Consider the following 10,677-nt stretch of genomic DNA (forward strand, 5'->3'; position numbering starts at 1 on the left):
TCAATAAAGTGCAAGTAAGAGAAACACACACACACACACACACACACACACACACAAAACACATACCAAGACACAGCCAAATCACATTGCTGAAACCAATGAAGAAGAGGAAAACATCTTAAAAGCAGCAAGAGAAAAAAATTATGTATAGAGGAATGTAGAAAAAATTCAGACTTCTTAAAAACAATGCAAGTCAGAAGACAATGGAACAATATCTTTAACAAGCTAAACAAAGAAGTCTACAAACTTAAAATTTCATATTCAGAGAAAATAGATGTTTTGAGTGTTCATGAAACAATGATCAAAGTAGACCATTTTCTGGGCTTTAAAATAAGTCTTAATAAATATAAATGGATTAAAATTATATAACATATCTTGCACGATCATGATTGAATTAAATTAGAAATAAATAAATGAATATGGAAGAATCCACAAATATTAAAAAATTAAACAACATACTTTTGAATATCTCATACATCAAAGAAGAAATCACAGGGGTAATTGGGACATATCTTAAACTGAATGAAAATGCAAGATATAAAAACTTGTGTGATAGAACTAAAGCAGTTCTTAGAGTTTTATAGTTTTGAATGCTTATATTGGTAAAGAAGAAAGGTCCAGATTCAATGATCAGAGCTTCCACTTTAAGAAGCTTAAAAGGGAAGAGGAAATTAAAACTAAATTGAAAAGAAGAAAATAAATAATAAAGATGAAAACCAAAATGAATTAAATAGAAAACAGAATAAAATAAATGAAACCAAAAGCTTTTAAAAAAATAAACAAATTTGATAAACTTCTAGTCAGACTAACCAAGAAAAAAAGTCACAATTAAAAAGGGTAGATTACTACAGATCCTGTATGTATTAAAAGGTAAAGAAAGGAAGATTATGAGAAACTTTGTGTAAATCACTTCAACCACTTACATGAAGTTGATAAAGTCTTTCAAAGTCACAGATGATCAAATTTGACCCAAGAAAAAATAGAAAATATGAGTGGTCCTGCTTTCCCAGCAGGCCCCATGCAGTGCCTGTGCACTCAGTGACCTTTCCAAGTTGTCTGTTGTGAGTTAGGGTGGCCTGAGATGCTGATCCTGGGCCCGAGATGCTTCAAAGCCTTATTAAGAACGTTTGGATCCCCATGATGCCCTACTATACCCAAGTTTACCAGGAGATTTGGGTAGGAATGGGGTTGATGGGCTTCATCTTTTATAAAATCAGGAGTGGTGATGAAAGAAGTAAAGCCTTGAAAGCTTCTGGTCCTGTGCCTGCTCATGGTCATCATTAACCAGCTTTCTTTGAATGGGATGTTGTCTATGTTGTAGGCAGGTCACAAACATGGGGCATCATGTTGACTTGTAGCAGTGCTGATGCCCTTGTGCATGAATAAATGTACCTGTGAGACCCACAAAAAGAAAAGAAAAGAAAAGAAATATGAGTGGTCCTATTTTTATTAAATAAATTAAATTAAATTTGATTCTCCCACAAAGAATACTCCAGGCTTCAATGGCATCACTGGTAAATTCTATCAAAGATTTACAGAACTTGTACAAATTCTTCACAAACTTCCAGATTAGGGAGGAAGTGAGAGTGTTTTTCACTTTATGAGGCCAACTTCATTCAAATTCAAAACCAGACGGTCTTTACACATAACACACATAAAAAGGTAATGAAAGAAAAATATCCCTCATAAACATACTTGCAAAAATCATTAAGAAAGTACTAGTAAATAAAATCTAACAATATGTAAATGGATCATGCACCATGAACAAGTAGGTTTACTGTTGGTAATAAAAGATGGGTATAACATTTGAAAATCAATCAATGAAATTCACCATATTCATAATAAAGGAAAAAAATCATATGATTAACTTGATTGATTCAGAAAAAAAATAGATAATATTTAGATTGCATTCATGAAAAAAATCTTGGAAATGTAGAAATTGAAGGGAATTTTCATAACTGACATATTACTGTAATTAATGGTGAAAGACACTGTTTTATCTCTTAGAACAAGAGTAATGCAAATGTACATTTTATCACTTATATTCAATATTGTCCTGTTTCTAACTAGGGCAACAAAGTTAGGAAAAGGAATTAAAGGCATTTTAAAAAGGCATTACAATTGTAAATGAATAAATACAAATTGTCTTTATTCACACATTGTCTGTTTTTGTTTATAGAAAAATTCTACGGCCATACCACTCTGAATGTGCCTGATCTCATCTGTTTATAGAAAAAGCCCAAGAAATTAATAGAAAATGTACTAGAATTAAAAAGTAAATTTAACTAGTTTTCAGAATACAAGACCAACATATACAAATATATTGTATTCTAAATAATAGCAAAAATTAGAAAACAATTTTAAATATCATTAAAAGTCATTAAAAATAATACTTAGTGGGCTTCCCTGGTGGCGCAGTGGTTGAGAGTCCACCTGCCGATGCAGGGGATACGGGTTCATGCCCCGGTCCGGGAAGATCCCACATGCCGCGGAGCAGCTGGGCCCGTGAGCCATGGCCGCTGAGCCTGCGTATCCGGAGCCTGTGCTCCGCAACGGGAGAGACCACAACAGTGAGAGGCCCGCATAGTGCAAAAAAAAATAATAATAATAATACTTAGTGATAACTTTTACAAATATGTGAAGACGTCTTCACAGAAAACTATACATTATTGCTGAGAGAAATTAAAGAAAGCATGAATAAGTAAAGATATGTATTATGCACATGGATTGGAAGTTTAATATTGTTAACATGTCAATTCCCCCTAATTTAGTGTATAAATTCAAACAATCTCAACCAAAATTCCTGCAGGCTTTGTAAGATAGAAGTTGATAAGTCAGTTTAAAATTTATATGTACATGCAAAAGACCTAGAACAGCCAAAACAATTTTTACAAAGAAGAAAGGAGAATAAAGAGATTTACCATAAATCTACATTAAACTAAATGCCATGGCTATGGAATAATAAAATACATATGAATTGTAACAGAATGGAGAATATAGAATTATTAGATCCATGCATATAAACTACTTTTCAACAATAAGGCTGAAGTATTTCAGTACAAAATGATGATTTTAAATATTTTACATTGGGTTATCTTTTTATTTTTGAGTTGTAAGAGTTCTTTATATATTTTGGGTACTAGACCCTTATCAGATATGATTTGAAAATAATTTTTTCCCTTCTGTAGGTTGTCTTTTTTTAAATTAAATTAAATTTTTTCAACATCTTTATTGGAGTGTAATTACTTTACAGTGTTGTGTTAGTTTCTATTGTATAACAAATTGAATCAGTTATATGTATACATATATCTCCATATTCCCTGACTTTTGTGTCTCCCTTCCACCCTCCCTATCCCACCCCGCTAGGTGATCACAAAGCACTAAGCTGTTCTCCCTGTGCTATGCGGATGCTTCACACTATCTGTTTTACATTTGGTAGTGTATAAAAGTCATTGCTACTCTTTCACTTTGTTCCAGCTTCCCCTTCCCCATGTCCTCAAGTCCATTCCCTACCTCTGTATCTTTATTCCTGTCCTGCCCCTAGGTTCATAAGAACCATTTTTTTTTTAAGATTCCATATATATGTGTTAGCATACAGTATTTGTTTTTCTCTCTCTGACTTATTTCACTCTGTATGACAGACTCTAGGTCCATCCACCCGACTACAAATAACTCAATTTCGTTTCTTTTTATGGCTGAGTAATATTCCATTGTATATATGTGCCACATCTTCTTTAACCATTCATCTGTCGATGGACACTTAGGTTGCTTCCATGTCCTGGCTGTTGTAAATAGAGCTGCAATGAACATTGTGGTACATGTCTCTTTTTGAATTATGTTTTTTTTAGGGTATATACCCAGCAGTGGGATTGCTGGGTCATATGATAGTTCTATTTTTAGTTTTTTAAGGAACCTCCATACTGTTCTCCATAGTGGCTGTATCAATTTACATTCCCACCAACAATGCAAGAGAGTTCCCTTTTCTCCACACCCTCTCCAGCATTTATTGTTTGTAGATTTTTTGATGATGGCCATTCTGACTGGTGTGAGGTGATACCTCATTCTGGTTTTGATTTGCATTTCTCTAACTATTAGTGATGTTGAGCACCCTTTCATATGTTTGTTGGCAATTTGTACATCTCCTTTGGAGCAATGTCTATTTAGGTCTGCTGCCCATTTTTGGATTGGGTTGTTTGTTTTTTTGATATTGAGCTGCATGAGCTACTTGTATATTTTGGAGATTAATTCTTTATCAGTTGCTTTGTTTGTAAATATTTTCTCCCATTCTGAGGGTTGTCGTTTGGTCTTGTTTATGGTTTCCTTTGCTGTGCAAAAGCTTTGAAATTTCATTAGGTCACATTTATTTATTTTTGTATTTTTTTTTCCATTTCTCTAGGAGGTGGGTCAAAAAGGATCTTGCTGTGATTTATGTCAAAAATTTTCCGCCAGTGTTTTCCTCTAAGAGTTTTATAGTGTCCGGTCTTACATTTAGGTCTTTAATCCATTTTGAGTTTATTTTTGTGTGTGGTGTTAAAAAGTGTTCTAATTTCATTCCTTTAGATGTACCTGTCCAGTTTTCCCAGCACCACTTATTGAAGAGGCTGTCTTTTCTCCATTGTATATGCTTGCCTCCTTTATCAAAGATAAGGTGACCATATGTGCATGGGTTTATCTCTGAGCTTTCTATCCTGTTCCATTGATCTATACTTCTGTTTTTGTGCCAGTTCCATACTGTCCTGATTACTGTAGCTTTGTAGTATAGTCTGAAGTTAGGGAGCCTGATTCCTCCAGCTCCATTTTTCTTTCTCAAGATTGCTTTGGCTGTATGGGGTCTTTTGTGCTTCCATGCAAATTGTGAAATTTTTTGTTTTAGTTCTGTGAAAAATGCCATTGATAGCTTGATAGGGATTGCATTGAATCTGTGGATTGCTTTGGGTAGTATAGTCATTTTCACGATGTTGATTCTTCCAATCCAAGAACATGGTATATCTCTCCATCTATTTGTATCATCTTTAATTTCTTTCATCAGTGTCTTATATTTTTCTGCATACAGGTCTTTTGTCTCCTTCGCAAGGTTTATTCCTAGGTATTTTATTCTTTTTGTTGCAGTGGTAAATGGGATTGTTTCCTTAATTTCTCTTTCAGATTTTTTGTTGTTAGTGTATAGAAATGCAAGTGATTTCTGTGCATTAATTTTGTATGCTGCTACTTTACCAAATTCATTGATTAGCTCTAGTAGTTTTCTGGTATCATCTTTGGAATTCTCTGTGTATGGTATCATGTCATCTGCAGACAGTGACAGTTTCACTTCTTCTTTTTGATTTTGGATTCTTTTTATTTCATTTCTTCTCTGATTGCTGTGGTTAAAACTTCCAAAACTATGTTGAATAATGATGGTAAGAATGGGCAACCTTGTCTTGTTCCTGATCTTAGAGGAAATGTTTTCAGTTTTTCACCATTGAGAACAGTGTTGGCTGTGGGTTTGTCATATATGGCTTTATTATGTTGAGTTAGGATCCCTCTGTGTACACTTTCTGGAGAGTTTCTATCATAAATGGGTGTTGAATTTTGTCAAAAGCTTTTTCTGCATCTATTTATATTATCATATGGTTTTTATCCTTCAGTTTGTTAATATGGTGTGTCACATTGATTGATTTACATATACTGAAGAATCCTTGCTTTTTTGGGATAAACCCCACTTGATCATGGTGTATGGTCATTTTAATGTGCTGCTGGATTCTGTTTGCTAGTATTGTGTTGAGTATTTTTTCATTTATGTCATGAGTGTTATTGGTCTGTAGTTTTCTTTTTTGTGTGACATCTTTCTCTGGTTTTAATATCAGGGTGATGGTGGCCTCGTAGAATGAGTTTGGGAGTGTTCCTCCCTCTGCTGCATTTTGGAAGAGTGTGAGAATGTTAGGTGTTAGCTCCTCTCTAAATGTTTGATAGAATTCAGTTGCAAAGCCATCTGGTCCTGGACTTTTTTTTGTTGGAATATTTTTAATCACAGTTTGAATTTCAGTGCTTGTGATTGGTCTGTTCATATTCTCTATTTCTTCCTGGTTCAGTCTTGAAAGTTTGTACTTCTCTAAGCATTTGTCCATTTCTTCCAGGTTGTCCATTTTTTTGGCATATAGTTGCTCGTAGTAGTCACTCATGATCCTTTGTATTTCTGCAGTGTCAGTTATTACTTCTCCTTTTTCATTTCTAATTCTATTGATTTGAGTCTTCTCCCCTTTTTTTCTTGATGAGTCTGGCTAATGGTTTATCAATTTTGTTTATCTTCTCAAAGAACCAGGTGTTAGTTTTATTGATCTTTGCTATTGTTTCCTTCATTTCTGTTTCATTTATTTCTGATCTGATCTTTATTATTTCTTTCCTTCTGCTAACTTTGGGGTTTTATTGTTCTTCTTTCTCTAATTGCTTTAGGTCTATGGTTAGGTTTTTTATTTGAAATTTTTCTTGTTTCTTAAGGTAGAATTATATTGCTATAAACTTCCCTCTTAGAACTTCTTTTGCTGCATCCCATATGTTTTGGGTCATCGTGTTTTCATTGTCATTTGTTTCTAGGTATTTTTTGATTTCCTCTTTGATTTCTTCAGTGACCTCTTGGTTAATTAGTAGTGTACTGTTTAACCTTCATGTGTTTTTATGTTTTACAGTTTTTTTTTCCTGTAATTGGTATCTAGTCTCATAGTGTTTTGTTCAGAAAAGATACTTGATAAGGTTTCAATTTTCTTAAATTTACCAAGGCTTGATTTGTGACCCTGTATGATCTATACTTGTAAATGTTCCATGAGCACTTGAGAAGAAAGTGTATTATGTTTTTGGATGGAATGTCCTATAAATATCAATTAAGTCTATCTGGTTTAATGTGTCTTTTAAAGCTTGTGTTTCCTTATTTTCATTTTGGATATCTGTCCATTGGTGAAAGTGGGGTGTTAAAGTCCCCTACTGTTATTGTGTTACTGTCAATTTCCCCTTTTATGGCTGTTAGCACTTGCCTTATGTTTTGAGGTGCTCCTATGTTGGGTGCAGAAATATTTACAATTGTTATATCTTCTTGGATTGATCCCTTGATCATTATGTTGTGTCCTTCTTTTTCTCTTATAATAGTCTTTATTTTAAAGTGTATTTTGTCTGATATGACTATTGCTACAGCAGCTGTCTTTTGATTTCCATTTGCATGGAATATCTTTTTCCATTCCCTCACTTTCAGTCTGTATGTGTCCCTCATTCTGAAATGGGTCTCTTGTAGGCAGCATATATATGAGTCTTGTTTTTGTATTCATTCAGTGAGCCTGTGTCTTTTGGTTAGAGTATTTAATCCATTTACCTTTAATATAGTTATCGATATGTATATTCATGTTACTGTTTTCTTAACTGTTTTGGGTTTGTTATTGTAGGTCTTTTCCTTCTCTTGTGTTTCCTGCCTAGAGAAGTTCCTTTAGCATTTGTTGTAAACCTGGTTTGGTGCTGCTGAATTCTCTAAACTTTTTCTTTTCTGTAAAGGTTTTAATTTCTCCATCAAATCTGAATGAGATCCTTGCTGGGTAGAGTAATGTTTTTTGTAGGTTTTTCCCGTTTCATCACCTTAAATGTGTCCTGCCACTGCCTTCTGGCTTGCAGAGTTTTTGCTGAAAGATCAGTTGTTAACCTTATGGGGTTTCCCTTGTATGTTATTTGTTGCTTTTTCCTTGCTTCTTTTAATATATTTTATTTGAATTTAATTTTTGATAGTTTGATTAATATGTTTCTTGGCGTGTTTCGCCTTGAATTTATTCTCTATGGGACTCTCTTTGCTTCCTGGATTTGATTGACTATTTGTTTTCCCATGTTAGGGAAGTTTTCAACTATAATCTCTTCAAATATTTTCTCAGACCCTTTCTTTTTATCTTCTTCTTCTGAGACCCCTATAATTTAATGTTGGTGTGTTTAATGTTCTCCCAGAGGTCTCTGAGAGTGTCCTGAATTCTTTTCATTCTTTTTTCTTTTTTCTGCTCTGACACAGTTATTTCCATCATTTTATCTTCCAGGTCACTTATCCGTTCTTCTGCCTCAGTTATTCTGCTGTTGGTTCCTTCTAGAGTTTTTTAATTTCATTTATTGCATTGTTCATCATTGTTTGTTTGCTCTTTAGTTCTTTTAGGTCCTTGTTAAATGTTTCTTGTATTTTCTCCATTCTATTTCTGAGATTTTGGATCATCTTTACTGTCATTACTCTGAATTAATTTTCAGGTAGACTGCCTATTTTCTCTTCATTTGTTTGGTCTGGTGGGTTTTTACCGTGCTCCTTGATCTGCTTTATATTTCTCTGCTTTCTCGTTTTGTTTAACTTACTGTGTTTGGGGTCTCCTTTTCTCAAGCTGCATGTTCGTAGTTCCCATTACTTTTGGTGTCTGCCCCAGTGGGTGACGTTGGTTCAGGGGCTTGTGTAGGCTTCCTGGTGGCAGGCACTGGTGCCTGTGTTCTGGTTGGTGGGGTGGATCTTGTCCTTTTGGTATGCAATGCCACATCCAGTGGTGTGTTCTTTTTTTTTTTTTTGCGGTACGTGGGCCTCTCACTTTTGTGGCCTCTCCCGTTGTGGAGCACAGGCTCCAGACACGCAGGCTTAGCAGCCATGGCTCATGGGCCCAGCCGCTCCATGGCATGTGGGATCCTCCTGGACCGGGGCACGAACCCGTGTCCTCTGCATCGGCAGGCGGACTCTCAACCACTGCGCCACCAGGGAAGTCCCCAGTGGTGTGTTTTGGAGTGTCTGTGAACTTAATATGCCTTTAGACAGCCTGTCTGCTAATGGGTGTGGTTGTGTTCCTATCTTGCTAGTTGTTTGGCATGGGGCCTCCAACACTGGGGCTTGCTGGCCATTGGATGGAACTGGGTCTTAGTGTTGAGACAAATTTGTCTGTGAGAGCTCTCGCTGATTGATATTATTTGGGGCCAGGCAGTTTCTGGTGGTCCAACGTCCTGGACTCGGCCCTCCCACCTCAAAGGCTCAGACCCAAAACCTGGCCTGAGCACCAAGACCCTGCCAGCCACATGGCTCAGAAGGAAAGGAAGAGAAAAAAAAACAAAAACAACAAAATGAACACACAGAACCCTTGCACAAATGGTATAAGCAAACCTATACAGACTAAATCACACAAAGAAACATACACATACACAGAAAAAGAGAAAAAGGAAAGAATATATATATATATGTATATATATATAAAAACAGAAGAGAGCAACAAAACCAGGAAATCCACCAATGATAATAAGCACTAAATAGTATATTAAGGTGAACATAAAACTAGAAAGAAATTAGGCACAGAAGGCAAACCTGAAGTCTACAGTTGGTCCCAAAGTCCACTGCCTCAATTTTAGGAACATTCATTGTCTATTCAGGTATTCTTCAGTTGCAGGGTTTATCAGTTTGATTGTGGGGATTTAATCTGCTGCTCCTGAGGTTGCATGGAAAAATTTCCCTTTCTCTTCTTTGTTTGCACAGCTCCTGAGGTTTAGCTTAGGTTTTGGCCCCGCCTCTGCATGTAGGTTGCCTTCAGGTGTCTGTTCCCTACCCAGGACAGTAGGGGTTAAGGCAGCAGCTGATTAGGGCTCTGTTGCTTACTCAGGCTTGGGGGAGGATGGGGGTATGGTAGTCATAATTGGAATGCGGAGTGAGCCTGAGGTGGCAGAGGCCATCCTGACATTGCAACAGCCTGAGGTGTGCCGTGTGTTCTACCAGGGAAGTTGTCCTTGGATCTCGGGACCCTGGCAGTGGCATGCTGCATGGGCTCCTGGGGGGCTGTTGACAGTGGCCTGAGCTTGCACACAGGATTCTTGGTGGCAGTGGCAGCAGTCTTAGCATTTCATTCCCTTCTTTGGGGTCTGAGCTGTCAGCCACGGCCCACTGCCATCTCTGGAGCTCCCTTAGGCAGTGCTCTGCCTTTTGTGGGCACAGTGGGAAGGGATCCCATCTCCTTATTACCCCGAAAGAAAGGTCTCTTGCCTCTCTGGCAGGTCCAGACTTTTTCCTGGACTCCATCCAGGCTAGCTGTGCTGCACTAGCCCCCTTCAGGCTGTGTTCACGTAGCCAACCCCAGTCCTCTCCCTGGGGTCTGACCTCCAAAGCCCAAGCCTCAGCTCCCAGCCCCCGCCCACCCTGGTGGGTGAGCAGACAAGCCTCTCAGGCTGGTGAGTGCTGGTCAGCAGCGATCCTGTGTGCGGGAATCTCTCTGCTTTGCCTTCTGCACCACTGTTGTTGTGCTCTCCTCCGTGGCTCTGCAGCTTCACCCCCACCCCCCAACCCCACCCCCGTCTCCACGAGTGAAGGGGCTTCCTAGTGTATGGAAACTTTTCCTATTTCACAGCTCCCTCCCAGAGGTGCGGGTTCCATCTGTATTCTTTTGTCTCTGTTTTTTTCTTTTTACTTTTGCCCTCCCCAGGTACCTGGGGATTTTCTTGCCTTTTGGGAAGTCTGAGGTCTTCTGCCAGCATTCAGCATGTGTCCTGGAGGAGTTGTTCCACATGTAGATGTATTTTTATGTATTTGTGGGGAGGAAGGTGATCTCCACATCTTACTCCTCCACCATCTTGAAGGCCCTTTCCGGGTTGTCTTTTTTTAACTGACTTTACTTCTAACCTTTAAAAATTGTACAAAAATAAATCTTTAAAAAAGACTTTTTATAAGAATAG

The 10,677-nt window shown here is 37.4% G+C and overlaps 1 pseudogene; it reads left to right on the forward strand.

The window, feature by feature from the left end:
• The first annotated feature begins 1,101 nt into the window (after positions 1–1,101).
• On the forward strand, positions 1,102–1,284 carry LOC115844615 (ATP synthase subunit ATP5MJ, mitochondrial pseudogene; annotated as a pseudogene).
• The last annotated feature ends 9,393 nt before the right edge of the window (positions 1,285–10,677 follow it).

Source organism: Globicephala melas, chromosome 1 (assembly GCF_963455315.2).
Source record: "Globicephala melas chromosome 1, mGloMel1.2, whole genome shotgun sequence".
Lineage (NCBI taxonomy): Eukaryota > Metazoa > Chordata > Mammalia > Artiodactyla > Delphinidae > Globicephala > Globicephala melas.